The sequence below is a fragment of the Xiphophorus couchianus genome, chromosome 2, assembly GCF_001444195.1.
Source record: "Xiphophorus couchianus chromosome 2, X_couchianus-1.0, whole genome shotgun sequence".
NCBI lineage: Eukaryota > Metazoa > Chordata > Actinopteri > Cyprinodontiformes > Poeciliidae > Xiphophorus > Xiphophorus couchianus.
The window spans coordinates 28,327,656-28,349,440 of record NC_040229.1 but is presented as its reverse complement, the minus strand read 5'-3'; the positions used below and the strand labels follow the sequence as shown (position 1 = coordinate 28,349,440).

General features: G+C 39.5%; 1 protein-coding gene across 3 annotated transcripts in view; it reads left to right on the top strand.

Annotated features, from left to right (window-relative positions):
- The first annotated feature begins 1,728 nt into the window (after nucleotides 1-1,728).
- Nucleotides 1,729-21,785, top strand: part of LOC114150652 (alpha-1,3-mannosyl-glycoprotein 4-beta-N-acetylglucosaminyltransferase C-like) — a 73,087-nt gene continuing 53,030 nt past the window's right edge. For 2 of the 3 annotated variants that reach the window (XM_028027235.1, XM_028027228.1), the window contains exons 1-2: nucleotides 1,729-1,953; nucleotides 6,934-7,035. The gene's annotated coding sequence lies outside the window, so the exon portion shown is untranslated. Of the gene's footprint in view, nucleotides 1,954-6,933; nucleotides 7,040-21,785 lie in introns of all 3 variants that reach the window. The other variant, XM_028027244.1, reaches the window with a different exon arrangement.

Sequence of the window (21,785 nt, the reverse complement as noted above, 5' to 3'; positions counted from 1 at the left end):
AATCAAGTTGTCAGGTAGCTTGACCCAATCAGCATGCCAGTGTTTGCCTAAATGACTAGTGTGATGCACTTTGGGGTTCTCTGGACTTGATAAGGGTTCTTTGTGCCCTAATCAAAGCACAAAGCCATTTACCATTGTAAGGGAATTACAAAAACCTTTACGACTCGAATATAGTTATACAACAAGCTACAAAACAGTAACCTTTTGAAAAGGGATTCACATACCTTTGGCAAGCCACATAAATGCCACCACACAAAAGAGAAGAACACAAACACACGCCATGGTTCCTGCCACAAGCTACAGGTGTAACCATGTGAGGCTTATAAAGGCCAATCCCGGTGGCACAGCTGTAGCTCATTAACTTTAATTGGCTCTCTCTTCAGAAAAGTCACCCAGGGCTCAATGAGACTCGGTTTTAACATTTTCAGAAGTGATGCCAGTAAAGGAAAATATCAAATTAATGTAAAAAAATAAAAAAGAATAGGAAGAATTTAGTTGAATTATTGGGTTTATTTAACACCCTTTGTTTGTTTTTTTTCCCCTGTTTATCTCCTGCCCACCCTCCAGGTCAGTAGGTGGCAGTAATACACCTTCATAGCTGGTCTGCCAGCTGTGAAGCCTCTGTGACTTCTTAAATTTCAGTTTTGATGTACATTTTGTTATTGTTTAGCATCTGTTGTATATAAAAAGAAATACATAAAAACAAATGCACAGTCAACTTGGTGAATTAAATCTATCTCTTTCCATGTCTCAAGACGCCATCTTTGCCAGGTCTTTCTTGTGAAACAGATTTCAGATCTATCATGGTTAAAATAATAAAATGTATAAATTCATGTTGTAAAAGAAAAATAAAGTTTGAAGGGGAGCGCTTCTCTCGTTAGCACAAACTAAGTCCTGTAGTTTTCACTTTCACAGGCAAACAGTCTCCTCTGCAAATCCAATCTGCATTCCTGTTAAAACAGAAAGCAATTTTGTTTTTTTAAAATTGTCTGAAGATTGATTGAAACGTAAATGTCAAGAGCAACTTCATACTAGTCAGAATGTTCTTTCTTTCAATAACACTTTCCTCTACAGTTTTCCTTTGCGAGCACCAGCAGACCTGGCGTCAGCAGGCTGCATGAACTACTGCAAATATTACGCTTGAGGTGAAAGAGAGACAGCTGGGTGGGAATTAATTTCTGGGAATAACTAATAGAAAACAGATTTTGCAGTAAACCCTCCTCCGGAGGTGATACTTTGGAGCGATCCCTCATGCTGTGCGTATATGTGGTGACAGGGGAACTGAAAACTGCCTTTTAAACAGGAAGAAACCTCCTGCAGTGTAAGTGTCTCAGTCTAAGTATGCCATCTGCCAAGACTGACACCATAAACTAAAATTTCCTCTTCGCTTTCGGGTAATGTCCAAAGAGACACTCAAAAAGTACTATAAATATAGTTCATGTATTTCCCCACACAAATCAGTTTTGTTGTTGTTGTTTTTGTTAAAGTGTTAAGAGAGACGGCTTTGATGCGGTGCCTCTTTAAGGCTGCCTGTCCAGACTCCAGAGAGAGAAACTGGTTGAGATGGTGGCGATGGAGGAGGATACAGGGAGCCAATCAGAGGCAGTAGATGCAGACACACTCTGTTTGTAACACCTTGTGTTGGAGAGTGCGGGGGTGTTGGGAAGGTGTGTGTGTGTGTGAGGGGGGGGAGGGGATTGTTCTCTGATGGATGGGGGTGGGGAATCAAAGCAAAAAGGAGGTGAGGCGAGCATCACTGCAGCGGAAGCACACTCCCTGCCTTTTCCCCCGTCTTTGCAACGACTTCTCTTTACGCCGAGAGCCGGTGCTGTCTCTTTCTCTCTCCCCCCCTCCTGAGTGAGTCATGGAAGTGATTTAGCGTAGGTGAGTGGAGCGGAGCGGCAACAGAAAGCCACAGTCCTGCTGGTGTGTGTGTGTCTGCGTCGTGGGCAGGTAAGCTCGCTCCTCCTCTCTCCGATTATAGATCTTCTTCTTTGGCTCCTTGGTTTGCCTCTGCCTCCCCGGGAAGAGGAGCAAACAACTTCTGCAGAGTTTGCGTCGCCTTCTCCTCTCCTCTTCTCTACCCCCCACCCCAGAAGGTAGTTTTATGACCGGGCAGACCGAGGAGCGTTTCGTGCCTCCGGGATTGACAGGCGGACTCAAGAGGGGCTGATGAGGTTTGGACAGAGATGAGAGGGGAGATGATGAGTCAATCTCTGCTTGAGGGACGCGGATGATAATGTGATGATGTAAATATGTGTGAGAGCAGTGAAAGAGAATTGCAACAGCTTAGTTCTTCGATGTTTAGGTGTTGAGATTGTGTCCCCAATGGGAAAACCCCCGCAGCGTCCACAGCTGGAGCGCCTCTGGGCATCCCTTCCTGCTCCGTGTGGAATTTAAGTTTGTGGTGATGAAAGCAGGTGATGGGACTTTTTTTTTTTTTCCCCTTGTTTTTGGCTTGAGCTACAGCTGAGCTCTATCACAGCCTTCATCATGAGTCGAGCTGTAAAAACTGCAGCTCAGCCCGTGACACAAATCCCCGACCCCACTCAGCTGTCGATGCGGGAGGAGGAGTGGGGACCTGTCTTCATCTCATGCCTGGATTAGAGTGATTTACACTCGCTCCTCGTCCACCCGCCCGTGTTTGTGTGCGGTTTGACCTATAATGGCACCTAATGGCATCATGTGTCATCTGCGAGAGGACGCTGTCAAACGGGACATCGTCCCCCAAGCCACACTCGGCCGTAACATGGCAGCTGTTATTAATGTTAGCTCTCCTCGTGACCCTTGTCGAAACCGGTGCCAGTTGGCGGGAATTAATGGAGCTTTTAAATTTAGGAATTACTTGTATTGTCGGCAAAATTTATTCTCCTCTCTCTCTCTCTCTGGTAATTTCTTTCCGTCTTTGTTGGCTCACCCGCAAACTAGTCGTAAACACTTGCTTTAAGTGAATCTACAAAACGTTGGGGTCATCGTCCTCAGATTGATCTTCAAACTCTTTCTCCATCCCGGCGCTGTCCAGCAGCTCACAACGTAATCGATTCGTCTCCTTCAGTCTACCTGCAGCCCTGCTCTTGTGATTGGAACAGGTTTAATATGAGGAATCAATAAAAGGAAAATGGGCTTTTATGACCTTGTAGGGGTTGCCCAGTGAAACTCTCATTTTGATCTTACCGTCAACTTGGTGTTGTGTTTGCAGAGGATGAGCGTCTGTATAGACTTTCAAAAAGCCTAAACCGGCTCGATTTAAATTCAAGACGTCGTCGCAGAGTTTCGGTTTTTTGCAGTCGGTGAAGTCTCGCTCAGGGGAGCAATGTGAGGGGGGAGCAGCGGAAGCAATGCAACTGGTAAACAACATTACCAACGTCTGCCCTGGTTCTCCCGAAATTAACATCAGCAGGGTTTTTTTTGCTTTCTCCAGAACATGTAGTGACAGCGTTTTAAAAGCAAACCTCGAGTTTAGAGTCTGAAGTCCTGATTTTATGCGCACTCAACTCAAAACTTACTGGAGTTGTTTTCTCCGGAGACAGGAAAGATCGGATGATTGCACATAAACTTTACTATCTTTACACACTCCGATGTTGTGATGAAAAACATCTTTGAGTTGCGAAATTAGCTGAGGGAGCAAGTTTTGGGTCTTATGCGAGTCTGGGGCATTTGAAAAATTTTGAAATGTTGTGCTTACTACAGGCTATGTTAAAAAATAATCAAATATGCAGAACGAACTAGGGCTGGATACATCCTGTGGAAAGATTAAACATTCTGAGTAATTTAGTTTCTTTGTCAGCCAAAACAAGACACAAGAAGAATATCTTCTGATGCTCGAATGAATGAAGAGGAAAAACTTTGAAAAAAACCCCAACCTGAAACCTCTTCAGATTTTGGGACATTTGTGCAACTCCTTGCATACTTTTAGACCTTTTCAAACAGACCTGTACGTTTGGATTTTTAATAGACAGCAACAGTACACTGTATTCTGTAAAATGGATAAAAAATAATTTTATGGTGAGGGATAAATTTGGACACCCCCGCCGTTATTCCAAGTTCAAATGGCTAAAATTACTCTCAGGTGTATGACATTAGGTGCACATTATGACGGTGTCGTTATTTAGCTCTTTGCTCTGTTAATCATAGACATTTAGTTTGACGGTCTCCCGATTGCTGAAGTGAGCATAAACGTCACGATGAGATGGAAAGAGGCCTTCAGAGAGGAGACTGAAGCACCTTAAGAGTCTGGCAAGGGATTTGAAGAAGTCTTAGAAGAATATCAACTCAGCAGTTTCACCGTATGGAAAATGGTCTAAAAGTGAAGGATGTTCGCAACAACTGCTATATAGCATGACCAGGTCTGGTCATCCAATCGCCCTGTTCCACTAATACCTTGCTCAGCTTGAAAGCAAGAGCTTCACTAGGCTCGTCAGGGTCGCCACAGCAGGGCAAACCCAGAGCCCTAAAAGTAACACGATGTGATCTGAATGCGACACAAGCACAACAAACACAAAAATGCCTGCTTGTTGCCATAACGACCACAGTGTTATTATAAGTGTTGCCGTTTTCCTTAAAGCTCCAAAGACGCTCGTTTGCTGTCTTGAGTTTTTACCACGCCGGGTCTTGTCAGGAAGTCGTTCTCGTGACGCAACCAGTGACTTCACCCCATAGCCGATCAAAGACTGGGAGTCTTCTGATGACATGTTTACAACTCGATTCCACACACTTGGAATGGACCCCAGGGGGAAGTAGATATCAAAAAACAGGCTGGTGCCACGTAACCATCATAACCAAACAGAGATGAGTCAATCCGACAATGTCGAGGACGCCCCAATCATCGGAATGGCTAAGATAGTCTTATTGCTGTTGTGTGTGGTGTGTTAAGAGTAATATCTGGTCCGCTCAGAAGGTAGACGGGACCGCTCTGATCTAAAAACATGTTTGATTGTCTTGGTCGGATATCACAGTGTGTGTGGTATCCCCCAATGATGAACAAGAACTCAGCCTGTTGAAAGTGACATATAACGAGGACTTATTTACTCTAGAATTGTGTTCGGGAGCCACAAAAATCCCTCAGAGGGCTGCAAATGGCCCCCAGCCCACACTTTGGACATCCATGTCTTAGTGGATAGGGTGTTTTAACTTTCTCTTTCGTTAGAAACCACGTTCCTGTTGCTACCTTTTGATTAGTGAGTAAAACATGTTTAATGGTGGTTTTACTGATGATGCGAAACACCGAGAAATAAATTGAGACGAATCAAATAAAAATAAAAAAATTAGACATCAGTGTATTTCTTCTTCACATGACCGATAACCTTTAAAAAAAGCTTAAATTAACACCTTCAGATCAATGTTACAAAACATTTTTTCCCCTAAATGTATTCTCATTAGTCTGTCTTCCGTCTCTGCTTCACTTTCTCTCAGATGAAGTGATAAAAATAAGGAAGGTGGGTGGACTGCCCCTACTTTTAAGGAACAAGCGAAGTCTACACGGCCATCTGCTCGCAACAGAACTTCCTTTTAATCACGCCGGCAGCCTCTGAGGGACCAGGCATGACATGCATAACATGTTAGTCACATCATATCCAAGCTGAAAGCCAAGCTTAGTGACTTTCATGCCACACACACACACACACGCCCCCCTACACACACACACGCCCACACGCTCCACTTGACAAATTAAGCAGACTGATTGCTTGTTTGTCCTTGTAAACACTTTCTGAGCGATTGCTTTTGCCTTATATCGTTTTTACTCACATGAACACGTTGAACTGTGCTTCACATTCTGTCAGCCCCGATGCTGAGGCCTAACAGTCGAGTATGTAAGTGTGTGTTTAAGCAGAGATTCTCACAAGTGTTCAAATCTTTGGTGATGTAAAAAAATAAGCCCAAGATAAATAACTTTAAAAATTTTTAAAGATATAACATGACATTTATCTTGTACAATACAGCTGAAAAATAGACAAACAGGTTACAAGCAGAAGATAAAATAGGTGCAATAACCTGGCTGCATAAGTCTACATATGAAAAATAACAGACTCAGGAGTTACACCATTGTTTTCTAATAAAGTTGCTAAGCTTCAGCCCACTTATAAACTGGCCATCTTGTCCCACAACGTGTAAAGTGACGCCATCTGGTCGAGTAGATTTGAACTACATGTGGAGTGACGTCAACCAATAGGCAGAAGTTGACGCCTTGAGACCCCGCCCCTCCTCATTTGCATATAGGCAGATAGTAAAAATAGGAGACAGAAAAATGAAAAAAAATGTTTATAAGAGTTGTGGCAAAAAAGAACAACAACTAATTAAAGAGACACAAATGCATCTACAAGTAAAAGGAAAAACAAAAAATATATATACGATTTAATAACACTAGAATTCTAATTATGTGCTCAAAAATATAACTTGTTGCAACTCAGCTGAAAAAATGAAAAATGTCAATTAAATTATAAACATGAGGCAAACGTCTTTCAACAAATAATAAGAATTTGTGCATCTTAAGTGTATTGATTTACTCCTTTGAGTATTTATTTATTTTACTTTTAATTATGTCCGTTTCGGATCCCTAGATAAATGTGTGGCTGACTTATACAAACCCAACATTTAGCTATGGGCATGCGAGCATATATGCTCACGAGACCTCTACTGTACAGGTGAGCTCTTGATAGGTAGTAAGTGGCTCTGATTTAGATTTAATGAGACGCAGCAGAAGATAATGAGCCTGTTCTGCCTGAACACAGATGCATTGCGTTCAGGTGAACGTTCTCACCGAAGAACGCTCTGTTTGTGAGAGTCTGATGTTCAAGGCTGACAGAACATGCCATCCTTTGTCTTATGGACAAACAAGTTATTAGAGGGACGCGTGCTCGAGACTTGTTGTGAACGACCAAGTCAAACTCGGTCGTCTTCTGATTCCTCCTGTCGTTTGTGTTGCTTTACTTTCAGACCGGCGCGTGATGTGACTGAAAGGATTCGTGCCAGGCCAGAGAGAACAGGAAAAAATAAAAACTTTCCCTCAAACAACATCCGGTCTATTCACGCCAACAGGTAGGTAAGCTCTACCTTAAATTACTGGGTTTAAAACGCTTCTAAGTTTAGCGCGTGGAGCGCTTTCGAGCATTGACGTCAGAGTTTGTTTTTTTTTTCCTCGCGCAACTGAGTTGTCACATGAGCAACAGTGGCACTAGTTTTCAGACACTGTTAACAGCTTTAAACGTGTGAGTACTGTCTGTACTGAGCCTGTGCATCTGAAAACGAGCTGCTGCCTTCACTTTGTTCTTTGATTCATTGAAACTTTCATGAACAAATCGTCAACTTTCTGGAGCAAACAGTAAGTCGGAGTAAGCAGTATTAGCTTCTGGAGATTAGTTTCTGGAGTACAAATACATTAGCTATTTGTACATTGCTAATGTATTAACTATGTACAACAGTGACGTGCGGTGAGGTTCATAGCTGGTGAGGCACTGACGTCATCAGAATCAGATTTGCAAATAGATGCATAGATTGACAGCAGTTTACAGGTTATGTTTCACTTCTGCATCCTTACACATACAAACCTTTCAGCTCCGGCGTTGGTCTTCCTTTGGTTATTATCTCCTGCTTCGATTGAAAGTCCACTTGAGAAAACTTTTTTAGTGTTGTAATGTAGTCATCCATGTCGAAAGTCGGGATGAGCGAGAGGAAAAAAATCACTATCTCTATTATAATCTATCGCTGCACTTGACTTGCTTCCCGAATCGTTTAGCCTAGCTCGCTGTCACTTACTCGGCAGTTGAGGAGTGAACAAGACGAACGTCTGGGATCTTGAGCGCCCCCTGCCATGAGGCAAGAGAACTGCCTGCCTCACCTCGAACCTGTTCTCTGCCGTTTATAATCGCTCATTACACGAAACACGTTACACAAACACAGTTGGTGACAAAAAGCACTGTACATTATATACATAAGCTAAATTATTGGAAATAAGTTCACATATTAAATTTGTTTAAACCATTTTATTGACGCCGTACAGCAACATGCTCTCTCCGCTTAGCAGCCAGCGCAGAGCCAGGGGTTGCGCAATCCAAGGTGAGGCAGAGCTCGCTGCTGCCTCACCGGCATCGCTTCCAAGCATTTGAATGGGAAAATAAGAAAATTCAGCGATTTTGAACAAATAAAAATCGAAATTGGTGAAGCTACATGAAAAATAAATATTTTTTAGTACAAACCACCGGATGAATATAACAATTTAAATTACTTTATGATTATATATTTTCTTTCTTTCCATGATGGCTGGTGAGGCACTGCCTCACCTGCCTCCCCTGACCGCACGTCACTGATGTACAAATAGCTAATATCTATTATTAGCTATTTGTACTAGCTAATAATACAAATATTATTATATTTATTATATTTGTACATATTAGCTATGTACAAATAGCTAATATCTACTATTAGCTATTTGTACTAGCTAATAATACAAATATTATTATATTTATTATATTTGTACATAGCTACATTCTCAATTTACAAAGAAATGAGAAATAATCAAGGTGGTTCTGCTGAATAAAGCTTTGGAACGTGACGTCACTGCTGTAGGGATATGAGCGCCATCTTGAGGGGCCATAACCGACAAAAACGACTGTCACAGTTATTTTGAATCCAAGTTACTTAAAATTATTTAGCAATGGTACGAACTTGCTGCGTTATTGGATGTAATGTCCGATCACACGACCGAAACGGTAAAAAGATGGAAAACGGACTTTAGTTTCACTGTTTTCCTGCCTGGAAACAATGCAAGGGGGCTAAGCTATCAGAGCTAAGCTATCGGAGCTAAACTATCGGAGCTAACGAAAAGGAGACGAATGTCCTGGATATCAGAGGTGAGACGTCCTGATATTACGTTCTCCAACATCCCAGGATATCTACAAGTTTGCTCCAGACATTTACATTCTGGTGAGTGTTTAAATTTGCTTTGTTGGTGTTGTGTCATAATTTTTTGCTATGATTTTGTCCTGGTGACGCATGTTCAGTTTATGTTGAGTTAATCTAAGTGGGTCAGCCTTGTTTAGGTCGGGCTTATATTTTTTATGTAGCACAGTCCGAGTTTTGTCAGTGGACATCGAGGTTATTCCATTATTGTGAAGTAAACTATTTTACTAGTGTTATCAAATTTACAGCATTAATACTGATGTGTGTTCTGATATCTCCTCTTCAAGGCAAACCGACGTATGAAATGGATCAGCTCAATCCAGACTGAATCTGGGTCACTGTGAGGTAAACGCCGTAACATCGGACCAACATGCGCAACGATTAAAGAGGCGATACAGCAAAACCATGGTGGATCAACAAGTTACAGAGACTGTGTTTTTATGATTTACCCCAGAAGAGGTAAATCATAAAAACACAGTAGCGGAGGCTATAGAAGAGGAGCAAGTTGGAGACGCTGAGGAGGAAACCGCAGGAGAGGAGCTCAGCAAGGCTGCAGACTCTGAAGAGGAACATGAACCATTTGGGTTGAAATATGTGTTCAGTTGAAAGTGTCTGTTTTCTGTCATTTCATAATTTAATGTGATAAACATTCATGAAACGTTTGATTCAAGCTCTTCAAGTTGCATGTAAACAGGTGATGAAATGAATCACATTTCAAGTAAAAATTTGATATTTAAAATATTTCAGGTAATAAACATACATGTAATGAAAGATTATATTTTTAAAAAACATTTTATGTGATTAAAGTAAACAATTATATTATCAGACATTTTGCAGTAAACATTTAATGTAACAAGCAAACCAAATGAAAGAGCCCATCTTTAAACATTTAATGTGTAATTAAACAGTTCAAAGTAAACAATAAAGGTGACGAGTAGAAGTTATGAAATAGATCTCACTTTAAGTAAATATTTGTTGTATTTAACATATTTCAGGTAAGAAGTGAACATGAAGTGAAATAAATCCTGTCCTAGAATTTTATGTAATTGAACATTACAGGTAACAAATGTGACGATCATCTGAGGTAATACATTTAATTAAATTTTTTATTTTTTACAAAATATATAATTAGTTAAAAAATAAAAAAGGGGTCAAAATGGAATAAAATATGTGCCTAATCTATACAGCTTAGAATAATTTCACATGGATTTTGAGTTAATGGGTCACATGACCTAGAAGCTACTGAAGAAAAATGCTAAATTCTGACTACAGAAATAGCTAAAAAATATAAAAAGTGTTAAAATGTAATAAAGATGAGAGTGCTTCATCTATACTGTCTAGTAGAACAATTTCACACTGGTTTTGAGTTAATGGGGCACACGAATTGGAAGTTATTGAAGAAAACATTTAATATTAAAATTATTTAAAATACTGAATATGACTTAAAATTTTAATAGAGGAAAATGTGCCTCGTGCAATAGCATGAATTACCACTTTTTTGTATCAGTTGGTCACAAGGCAAGGCATTTATTTACAGGAGTGTTTGGCTCGGAAATTGACGGCCCCCCAAGTGAACCTCTGAGAGCTTGAGGGGGGAGCGGTAGAAGTAGCTGGCCGGAATTAGCGTTCATAAATCGGATCAACCTTGAGCTAAACGCCCTTTAGGAGCGCGAATATCCAAAATCCAACGTGAAAACAGCCTCAGTAACACAATGAAAACGGCGAAATAAAGTCTTTGGTCTGTGGCTTTTAAAGATGGCGTCGAGCGACTGTGCGAGTCGTAAACGTCACACGCAGTGACGTCTGTTCCAAAGCTCTATTCCTTTTTTACTGTGTTTTGTACACGTCACCCACCCTAGCATGTCTTAGCGCGACCATCAACTCCTGAAACCATACGCATGAACAAAACCGCACGTGGGGTCAGTGCGACCTCGACAGACCGCGCACAGGATAAAACGTTCACAGGAGCCAATTGTAATTAAACTCAAGGAACTTTACATGGATGAAAAACCAGTAAAGTGCTTGTGAAGGTGAAACAAAGCTTTCTCTTTAGGGTTCACACTTGGGATTATTGCTTTATAAATACCGCACGCGCTCCTCAGCTCCGTTCTTACATGTGTTTTACACCTCCAGCAGCTCCGTTCAGTGATATCCTGCTTCCACATGAAAGATCCTCCATCTTTAGAGAAGGTGTGAGGGTGTAGAGAATGACACCTTGGTGCTCGGGTGTTTGAATGGTAAAAAAGTTCAATCTGTGAGCAGCTTACAGGTAAACAGGTTCTCTAAACCGAATATCAGACATTTCAATAGAAGTGGATTTTTCTTCATGTCTTTTTACCACAAAGAGGCAGTCCTTTGATACAACATGCTTTTATGACTGATTTTCTATTTCCTGGTTTTGTTTTCATGCTGAAGGGGAGCTTTTGGCTCTTTTCTTAGTTTATTCAGCTGATTGTTTACATACCGTATTTAAACCAACATGACACTCTCTGTTACTGAATCAAACTGTTTCCTTTTTTAGGTTACTTAGGATTATGGTTATCAAAACTAATTTCTATTTGCTAAGTGCCAGAATGAAGACACTTTTGTTACAGCACACTTTTTAAACCTTTGAACACCTATATTTGTCTTTAAATTGTATGACTTGGGTCAAACATTTTGGGTATTCTTTCACCGTAGTTTGATGGGGTGCTGCTTGTTAAGTTACAAAGTCAAATAAATAAATAATATTGGTCACAGTTATTCAAATATTATTTGAATAATTAAATTGTGTTATCAAATTACTTATCAAAAATTGTTATTCAAGTGTCATATTTTCAAACTAAATGTTTTATTAGCAAGCTAGGTATTTTTACAATTTAAATGTTTAACACGCTTTTTTATTAGCAAAATAAATATTTAATATGCCACAAGAGCAGGCTTCAAAATGTTTAATTAGACAGTGAAATACTAACCTTTAAACTAAAGACTTAGTTAGGTTGCTAACTATTGACTTTGAAGCTAAATATGTAGTTAGTAAGTTACATTTTAAGCTTGCAAGCTAAATATTTGCTTTGCAGCTAAATATGTAGTTTAAAAAAATTAGCTTACTAATTAAATATTTAGTTTAAAATGTGACAAACATTCTACATACATTCTATTGTAGCCTGATGCAGCCCGGCTCCAGTTCAACAGGGGGGGCAAAGTGAACACATAGCAATAACACAATTACTCAAGTAAAAGAAAAAGGCACAGTGCAGTAAAACTACACATATAAGTACCTTTTTTCCAAAAATGTTACTCAATGTAATAAGTACTACACACTTTTGAACATAAACAACAACATCAGTAGCCTACAGGCTACTTGTTAACAAGCTGAAGGTGCTGTATTGGTATTAGCTAGTCATCATTTAGCTAAAATTACCTGCATCCAACAGCTTTACTCAACTCAGTCGGTTAGTTTGTGGGAAAAACTGTGCAAAGTGTTTTACTGGTTTGCTGCCGTGAATCTTAACAGACCTGAGTAGCTCTACACAGCAGCAGCAGCAGCAGGTCTCCTTCACTGCCGCACAGGTGTAAACCCAGTGCAAGCGTCTTAGCACTCATGTTGCGTTTAAAGGCGGCTCGGAAAAACATGTCACGACGTGTTGACTATTAAACACTTTTAATGGCTGAAAAAAGTGACAGAAGGCACAGATATGGGAAGTGCGGAAGCCCCTACTTTATCAAATCGATATGTAGGAATAACAGAGAGTTGGCCACTTTAAGGTAAAAACAAACAGCTTCCAGCGGGGGCACGGCTGATGTCGCCGGGCCTGTCTGTGTAGCTGATTTCTTTTTCTGTTCACTTTTAAATTAAGTCTTAGTATCAAAAAATAATCAGTTAAGAAAAAAGAAAACCGTGTTTGACTCCCAAGGTAAAGGGCGACTCACCAACATTTTTCTCTCACTGGTCATAAAACGACCCTGCTTTTTTAAATTAACAACATAATAACTTTCACATGATTTTTGTGGCCAAGCAAACAAGTTGAACAACCTAGGAACAGAATAAAAGGAAATCTCAGGTTTTTCAGGTGTCTCACTGTTGCTTTTTTTTTTTTTAATTGACATTGTTTTGTATTACTTAAGTTTGACTTTGACATTAAAGTGCTTATTTGTTGTCAAAGAAGGGAAATTGTGTCAGTCATGATTGATTTACAGTAAAAGGAGTAAAACACATGAAGGGGTGAATACTTCTCAGGGGCATTGTAGACGTAGCCTTCCTTTCTCCTGTACAGACATGTGACCTTTTAGCAAGGTCAAGGTCAGAGTTTGGTCATATGACAACTAAGAAACTCCAGTTTTCTACATTCTCAAATCACAAACCATGTTTGAAATAATCTGTCACAATAGTCAATCCAACTGCCAAAGAAATAAAAAAAAAGAAAATCCTTGTTTTTGGGTCTTCACAAGTAGAAAATGAAATAATCTAGTTCAGATTTGATCAGTCGAAATATTTTAGATTTTGAATGAGAGACTAATAACTGCAGTTGGAGCTCATAAAAATAATAAAAATATAAACAGCTTTTCAGTTTAGTGTCGACAGGAAGCAGGTTCTACATTCAGCTTCCTTAGTGGCTCATTAGTGACACAAATATTATTATAGTATTATTATTACAGTTGCAAGTTGTATTTTTATGATGTAAAGTTCTCTGAAATGCCTTGTTGCTGAAAGGTGCTGAACAGATAAAATTAGATTGATTGATTGTACTAAGGTTGAGTTTGGATTCTATTGGTGACTTGTTAAAATGTAATAATGAATCTTCCACTGATTTGTCTACATTGTTTGTCTAAGAAGAACAAACACATATTGTACATTTACTGTTCTAAATGAGGAAACTCGTTTTCTGTTTTGCCATTTTTACCAGTGAAGCTAAGATTTCGGAGACCTTACTAACTGCTATATTTAACAGTCTGGAGTGTTTTTCATTTCCTTCATAATCTTTTGGGAAATTTGCACTCTTGAACTAAATGCAAACACTTGGTAACAAAACAGCTAGCTGGATGATTTGAGTGCATCTATTATGGTCAGCTCCACAAATTCCAGACTTATGGTCATTTTCCTTTAAATCACGACTGAAAACCCATTTCTTTACAGCTGCCTTTGATTAATAACAACTGGAAAATAGATTGACTCTGGTATGGATATACCTCTTTATTCTGTCACTCTAATATTATGTTGTTTTTTGTATTGGATATTTTTTTGTCATCTAAAGCACATTGAACTGCCTTGGTGCTGAAATGTGATGTATGCAATGAAGCTTGGTTTAAATCTTTAGCAGGCCTGTTACAATAACACATTTTGTCAGATGAATGTCCCAGGAATTATTGCGACGAACAATAATATTGCTTTTGAAACCATTTTCAGCTAATAATGGCATAATAATTCAAGTTTGCCTTCCCAAAGATTAACAAACTTCAATTTGCACACGGCACTCCACACTGGAACTAAAAGATATTTTAAATATCGAAAATAAAATATAACAATAAGAACAATAAATAAAACGGAAATAAAAACCCATGCAGGACCGAAAACATAAATAAAATGAATTTACAAAGTTTCTGTAAACAAAATTGCCCTTCAAAAACATTTACCCTCAGATTGGAAATTATATAACTCATTTTTATTTATTATCTGATTAATTGATTGCTTATTGCAATTCATATGTTAATGTTATTATTACTACTAAGCCTGGAATTGTAAATATCTAGTCAATAATGACTCAGATTTTCTGATTTGGTTATATTTTAAAAAGTGTTATTAACTCGTTAGTAACTGACTGAGATTTAAAAAAAAATTTAATTAGAAATTCTAATAATTAACCTTAAATTTACGGGGGGTGGGTAGTATTGATCTGGTAATCTGCCAAGAATATTTTATTAGCAGTTTATAACTTTTCATCTGAAGCACATTTTCAGTACAAATCAATGTTTTCTTGATGTTTTTTTAGAGATCGTAAAGCGAGAGAAATGAAATTAGAAGCTCATTTAAAGAATACTCCAGAATTGTGACTGTTCTAGTTTATACAGAAGTACAAAATATTTCACACTTTCATTAAGAGCATGAGTGAACTTTTATCCATTATACAGAATAAGGGTCAAAGTAAAGGCAACTATCTTCTGCTGCCTGGCAGATTATCGTTTTCATTTCGTCTGTTTCAAAAGCTTTTGATCTGCCTCCCACTAACTTTTGACAAGTTAGAAAAGAGGGGCCTACAACAGTCCCACAAGGCTTAATTATCCTTCTGACTGATAACAACTTGGAGAGAAGGGGAGGTCGGCCAAAATGAGAACAGGAAGCGAGGAGGAGGAGGGTGATGGTGGGGATTAATGCAGATTTTCTGATATTACCTGGCCTGTGATGAAAAGACTGTGTTGGCAGGCGGAGCACCTAATCCTCTCAATTTCTCTTTCTGCTGCCATTAAACATCTGGAGCCGTGTAGAGCGAGATATTATTGACCAGCCTGACTCCAGCGGTGGAGGTGTAAATCACACCAGTGACTTTAGCCGTCTTCCACTGAATTTTATAGTTAGCAGAGATCAGAGTTTTGTTATCGAGTTTTAAATGTTGGTCTCTATGTAACTTTACGCCGATGCCAGTTTTACCCATGTTCCCTTTTAGAGCTATAACATTACAATTGCAAGAACAGTTTTGGTCATTATTTTTATCCCTTCCTGACATGAACAGAAATTAATTATTGATATCTCTTTTTAGAATAGAGAAAATATTTAGCATCTTATGTCAACATTTGGTTCGGTTAGTGTAGTTAGCATTACTAAACTTTGCTAAATTTTAGTAATGCTAAAATTTTAGCTAAATGCTAAAATGCTTTAGCATTTTTAATGCTAAAATATTAAACACATTTTAAAGATGTGTTTAAAATGTGTTTAAACACATTAAAGCTGTGTTCAGCTGTTTAATGAACACACAGTGAAGCAAAGCTGTGTGTTCATTAAACTTTATGGTAAGGATTTACATTCTCTAGGCCTACAACCAATAAGCACCATGGAAAATGAACGGCGCTCCTTGATTGGTTGGTTTTCAAATGCCATTAGCATGCCAAGTTACGTTGTGCCTAGTTTTTTCCACATTTTGTTTAGAAGATTTTAGATATGCACAACAAAAAGGTAAATTTTCCACAAATAATTTAGGGGTTTCAAATAGGTGAATCTCCAAATAGGGGAATATTAATAACAATATGTGTATGCTAGGTGTCATGTTGGATTACAAATGTCAAAAAACCCCAATGTATCTAAAATATGTCACTTACAGATATTGTCTGCCAACCATTTTTCTTGGTAAAATTTAATTTAAAGAAGAAAGTGCAAGTTGCGGATTACCAGCCTAGTTGTGCTAGTTGCTGGTATACACAACGCTAACGCCAGCAAATCCTTTCCTATTGCTAGCCTGTCCACGTTAATGGCCAACAGAGGAAGAACCCATGAGGGCAGCATACTCGTTATATTTAGTTTGGGACGTGTGCATAGCAACCAGCTTTAGTGGTATTCATGCCCCACTTTGTTTACAGGCCAGAAAGTTTGAAGCTTACACACACTGCCTGTCCAAAATGGGCTTTAACTCGGGCCTACAGGTCAAATAGGAAACCCCCAGAAATAAATCAGACTAACAAGAGGCCACCAGAGTTTATCAGATGATTTGTCTTTCTGAATTTACTCAGTAAGCACAAGCCTCAGTCAAACCATCACTCCATACTCACAGCACATTAAGGGAATTTGTTCCTTCACTCAAAGTGGCAAGCATAAGAACAAAGTTTAGTTTATTCTGACCAAGATATTTTTATAATTCAGGAGAAACACAAGTGCAGAACTCCTGAGAAGTCCCTCAGGTGGAGCAGATTTATGTTTTTGTTCTCCCGAGTTTTTATTATGTTGTGTTATTATTTATTCTTAGCCTCAATCACCTCTGAGTTATTTCGACTTGTGCGTCACTGAATTGCAAATAAAAGTCTCTTTAGGTCCTCGTGGTCACTTCAGTGTGTTTTTCGCCCCTTTTAGTTGTTTTCAATTATCTGCACTAACTGTTTAACTTGCAAAGGTTCCTCGGGGTTCAAATCGCTCATTTTTTACAGAATATTTCCAGGCCGCTGTAGATCGAAGCTCCACCTCATAGCCGTCAGCTACATCTTAACTTTTCTCTGTTGAGAAAAGAATAGTAAAAAAACAGCTATCCAAACAATTACTCCCAACATGGCCTCCCAGCTTCCATTAAAGAGTCATGCTAAGTTGAAAGCATGTTTTCAGTTTCCAGGCGTAAAAAGCAGCATGTCCATCCTGTGAGAGAGAGGTCAAAAAGCTAAGCTGCTTGGCAGACGGGAAAAAAGCGGCTTTATGTTCATACTTGGCAGTGCTAATCTGGTTGCCTCCTAACAAATCCCCCCCTAATTTTGAGACATTATCAGACACTGATGGACCTCTGGTATCATACCGCCATGTGGCGTCTGTCTCACAGCCGGGTCTGGACCACACTGAGGGGTACTGAAACCTGAGAAAGGTTCACTTTCACACAGTATCAAACGTTGATTTGTGATGATGTGAGGCATTAAGTCTGCGGTTAGTGATACAAATCTTTTTAGAGCTCAACATCAAGTGATGTATCATCTAGAATGACAAACATTCAGATCTGTCTAAATTGTTTTTACAGAGAAAATTAGTTTGGTAGGGTTTTTTAAATAACTATTATGTTGATGACAACAATTATTTCCTCATTTTCTAAAACTCTTGTTAGTTTTTTTTTCTTTTCTTTTTTTAAGAGGTCCACAACAAAAATGTTTCTTTTTTTTCTTAATTCTTAATTACTACACCACCTTGTAGTACGGTTGGGCATTTATCATATCGTTTATCATTTATCGTTATAAATATCCCATTGTGATTATAATTTAGGTATATTGTTGTCACAGTAAAGTCCAGCTAATGTTGTTAAAGTCCAGTCTTGAGCTAAAACCTCAAGACTGTCCACAGTGTAACTGAATTAATCATCTCTTTACCCATTAAAAGTTCCTCTTTTCACATCCATAAATTTGATGACAAGAATGTAATCGCATTTGGTATTGAAAATACAATTTGCATAAATTTCACATCCAAAATGAAACATTTTTTTTTACTCTCTACTTTTTCCTTCACTTCCATTTCTACCCCACCATTTAGAACTTGTAGGTGTTCGGAAATGATCCCAAAAACCTAGCAGTGAAGCAGCTGTTTGTCCTGTTGACTTGTAGCCGGAAGGTTGTGGGTTCAAATCCCAGCCAGTACCTTTCCACATGCAGTGTGGATGTTCTCCCTGTAGGATCAGAGGACTGTCCTTTACCTACAGCATCCATGGAAATGGAAGCCAACACTTATTAAGCAAACTCCTGAGAGGTTGCAGGTCTCTAAAAACCTCTGAAGGAAACAGGTTTCTGCCCTCCATGTGTCTGCTGCTGGCTGAACAAGCATTCATAACGAGCGCCGTCGTTGTTCCCGCTATAAGGCATGCATTGATTGATCTGAAAAGCATTCCACTGATTCTCTGATCAGTCAGATTGCGTCAACAAAGAGATGAATCAGTGATAAACAGCCTGCGGACGCGCAACAGGTGGATAATCTGTGTGTGTGTGTGTGTGTGTGTGTGTGTGTGTGTGTGTGTGTGTGTGTGTGTGTGTGGAAGCCAGGAGAGCATCAGAGAGGAGTTATCAGTTTTCCATCTCTGTCGTCTACGTGGTGAAGCGTGAAGAGCACGCGTGTCGCATTCCCCCGAAACCCGCTCGGTTCATCCTCCATTCAGATCTCGGTTTATTTAGCTAATTAGCGCGGATTAGCTTCTCTTTGATGAAACAGGGGAAATGTACGTGATTGGATCAGTTAAGCTTTTTGATATTCATAACTCGCTCTTGCCACTTTATTTTACAAATCCCAGAGGATTCCATCACAGCTTCATTTCCTCTACTGAATTCCTATTTTCTGTTCTGTTCTCCACTCTTCCATGTCTGGTCTGTAGTTTTGCTGTGTTGTTTGGCGCTGTTGGTCAAGGGTCTATGTGGCATCTTACTGGCTTGCTTTACATGTTTCATATCTGATAATTTACCTCTAAAAACTTTGAGCCACAGATCAAACCGTAACTGGTTGACTAAGTTGCCGGATGCGAGCAGGACCTGCTCACCCAATGTGCCACTGCTTCAGCTCAGCTGCGTTTCTAATAAGCAGGTAATTGCTCAATTTTTTGGCGGTATCAAAATGGGTTTATTTAGCAAGACTGCAATGGAAACTTTTAATTTTTTTAACTTTTTTTTTTTTTTTTTGCATCACATGAGTCACTTGATCAACAACCCGGAGTTGCCACTGGCTCGAACCAGAAAGAAGACGACGACAAGACCCCCTCCAGGGGGTCTTTTGTGGGCTCTAGTGCCCCTTATATGAAAGTAGGCTGACAGAAAAGGGGGAAGGAGAAGGGGAAAGACATGCGGCAAATATCGCCGGGTCCAGGAATCGAACCCGCGACGGCCGCGTCGAGGAGTCAGGGGTCCAAATGTGGGTCGCGCTAACCCCTACGCCACCACGGCACCTTTTTTTTGGATGATTTATCTCTTGAACAAACTTATTCAAATGCAATTTCAATTGTGCTTCCTATTTCATAGTTACACCGCAATTGCAAAATTGTGGGGATTTTCCGACGTTAGCGGAATATTAAACTTTTGCGCACATTTGTAAAGGAAACGCAGCTGCTAAGGAGAACCACCGTGTCATTAGTCTCAACAACTTTAACTGACAACAATTTCTAGTCTGTATTTCACTTCTTCTGACTCTTTTCCACCATTGGTTGGAGTTAATGATGGTGCTCCCAGCAGCAGCAGCAGCTCTGGAAAAGTTCTCTTTCAAAAAACGTGCACTTCTAAAATGCCAGCCGTTTTAATTGTTCAGAGGTGACTGCAGACAAGATAACGTGAGCTATAACTCCCAGGATGCTAAAAGTATACAGGCAGGCAGCTATATGGAGCATGCAGCTCCTTACCGTCCTAATAAGCCGAGCCTGTCTTCTCTGAGTGTGGCAGGTTTGTCAGATCCCCGTTTTTGAAGGTCCTGGAGTCAGGCGTACCTGACAGACGCTTTTGATTATTGTGGATGGCTGCAACATGAAACAAAAAGCATCTTAGAGATATTTTCCTGCCAGCATTAAGTTTCTGCCTCAGCTCATTCTTTGATCTACTTTACTGTTGCAAAGATGGTGGTGGGGGTGATAAAAATAAAGGTATAAACTGGCTTTAAAGAAATTATGTTGGCATGCACATTTAAAAATGCTTCTTTAGTTAGAGAAGATTCAGTTGTCCGATGAAGGATCCCACTGTTGTGGAAAGCCATTTCACACTTCATAAGGTTGGGACTACAAACTTTGACATGTGTTATTGTTTCTCTGTGAAAAAATCAACACAAAGTAGAGGAACACTGCATTGCGGATAAAATTATGGTGCATGGTTTTCAACATTTTTAAAAAATGAAGAGTGTGTCGTGGATTTGTGTTCAGCCTCTGTCACTGCTTTGTAAGAATCACCTCAATTCAAAAACAGTGCAGAAATTCAACGACACCGTTCACAGCTCCTCCTTCTGTTCACTGGTTGGCCTGAATGAAATGCACTGGCTGAGAAATATGGGTGAATGGGATAAATTCCAGACGGAGCACTGAAGGGGGATGAGAATCGGGCTGAATAGCGATGGCTAGGCTAGCTTGTGGTAGACTACAATCATGACTTTGTATGAGTTTGGTTTAGCATGGCTTCCTTCTGGATGACTACGTAACAGCACCCCTCAGGAACAACAGAATGAATAGCGGCACATTAGAACAGCTAAGTGTGTCACATCATGGTACATAAGAAAGCGTGTCAATACTGTAAGAGCAATGTAATGACATGATAATAGCTGCGTTTCCTGTAATCATAGAATTGCGCAAATTGAAAATATAAATATACTTAAAGGGAACATTACAATTAAAAAAAAAAAAATGCTTTTTGCGCTAGGATGAGGTGGGTTTTTTGGCCGTATCGTAATAGATTTATTTCGCAAATCAAACGAGTCACATGATCTACAGTCGGATGTTACTACCGACAAAAACAACAAAAACGATGACAGGAGGATGGTGGTTTGTTTTTGTTTTTTTTCTGACAATGTTGCAGCAACGTCTGGTGGCACAGTTCATAAAATGTTGTCATTTGAACGTGTTGAATCCATAGCTTAAAATGGCCGACTCCAATTTCCCCAAAATGCCGCTTCCTGTAGAAGAAAGCTTTATTCAGGCGTCTCCTCTGCTGGCACCGCGGCTGAATGATGAATATAAATCATGTAACCGTTTACATCAGTGACTGCTGTGACTTTTACTGACTTATCGCGTTAACAAGCTCATTCACGTGTGATTTTAATTCAATTTTTTATGTAGCAAAACACTAGCGGAATATTTACAAAAAATCTGTGCACATTTGTAATGAATTCACAGCTAGTGACGGGAAAATTAGCAGATGTGTTTATGATCACTGCAGAACACTGGATTTTATTCAATGATCAAATAAATGCGTGGCTGTGAAAGACGAGTAACATGAAGAGTATTGACTTCAGGAACAAAATTGGAATTGATTTGGTGAATGAGCCAGAGATGGTTTACATTTCCTGCAGCGAATTGTTATGCTGGTGCTCCACGTCAACCTCTGGCCCAATTTGCCTCTCATTATTCTTCCAAACAAGCACGCTTGGCCCCCCGGGTTTGAAACAAGGGAGACTTAAGACGGTTAAAAAATCTTAATTGATGAAGCAGAGTGTGATGCAGAGGTTCATCTCTGTCACATTCTCTTCTCATCAGAAATAATATCCTGTCTGGTAGGAGCAAGAGGAG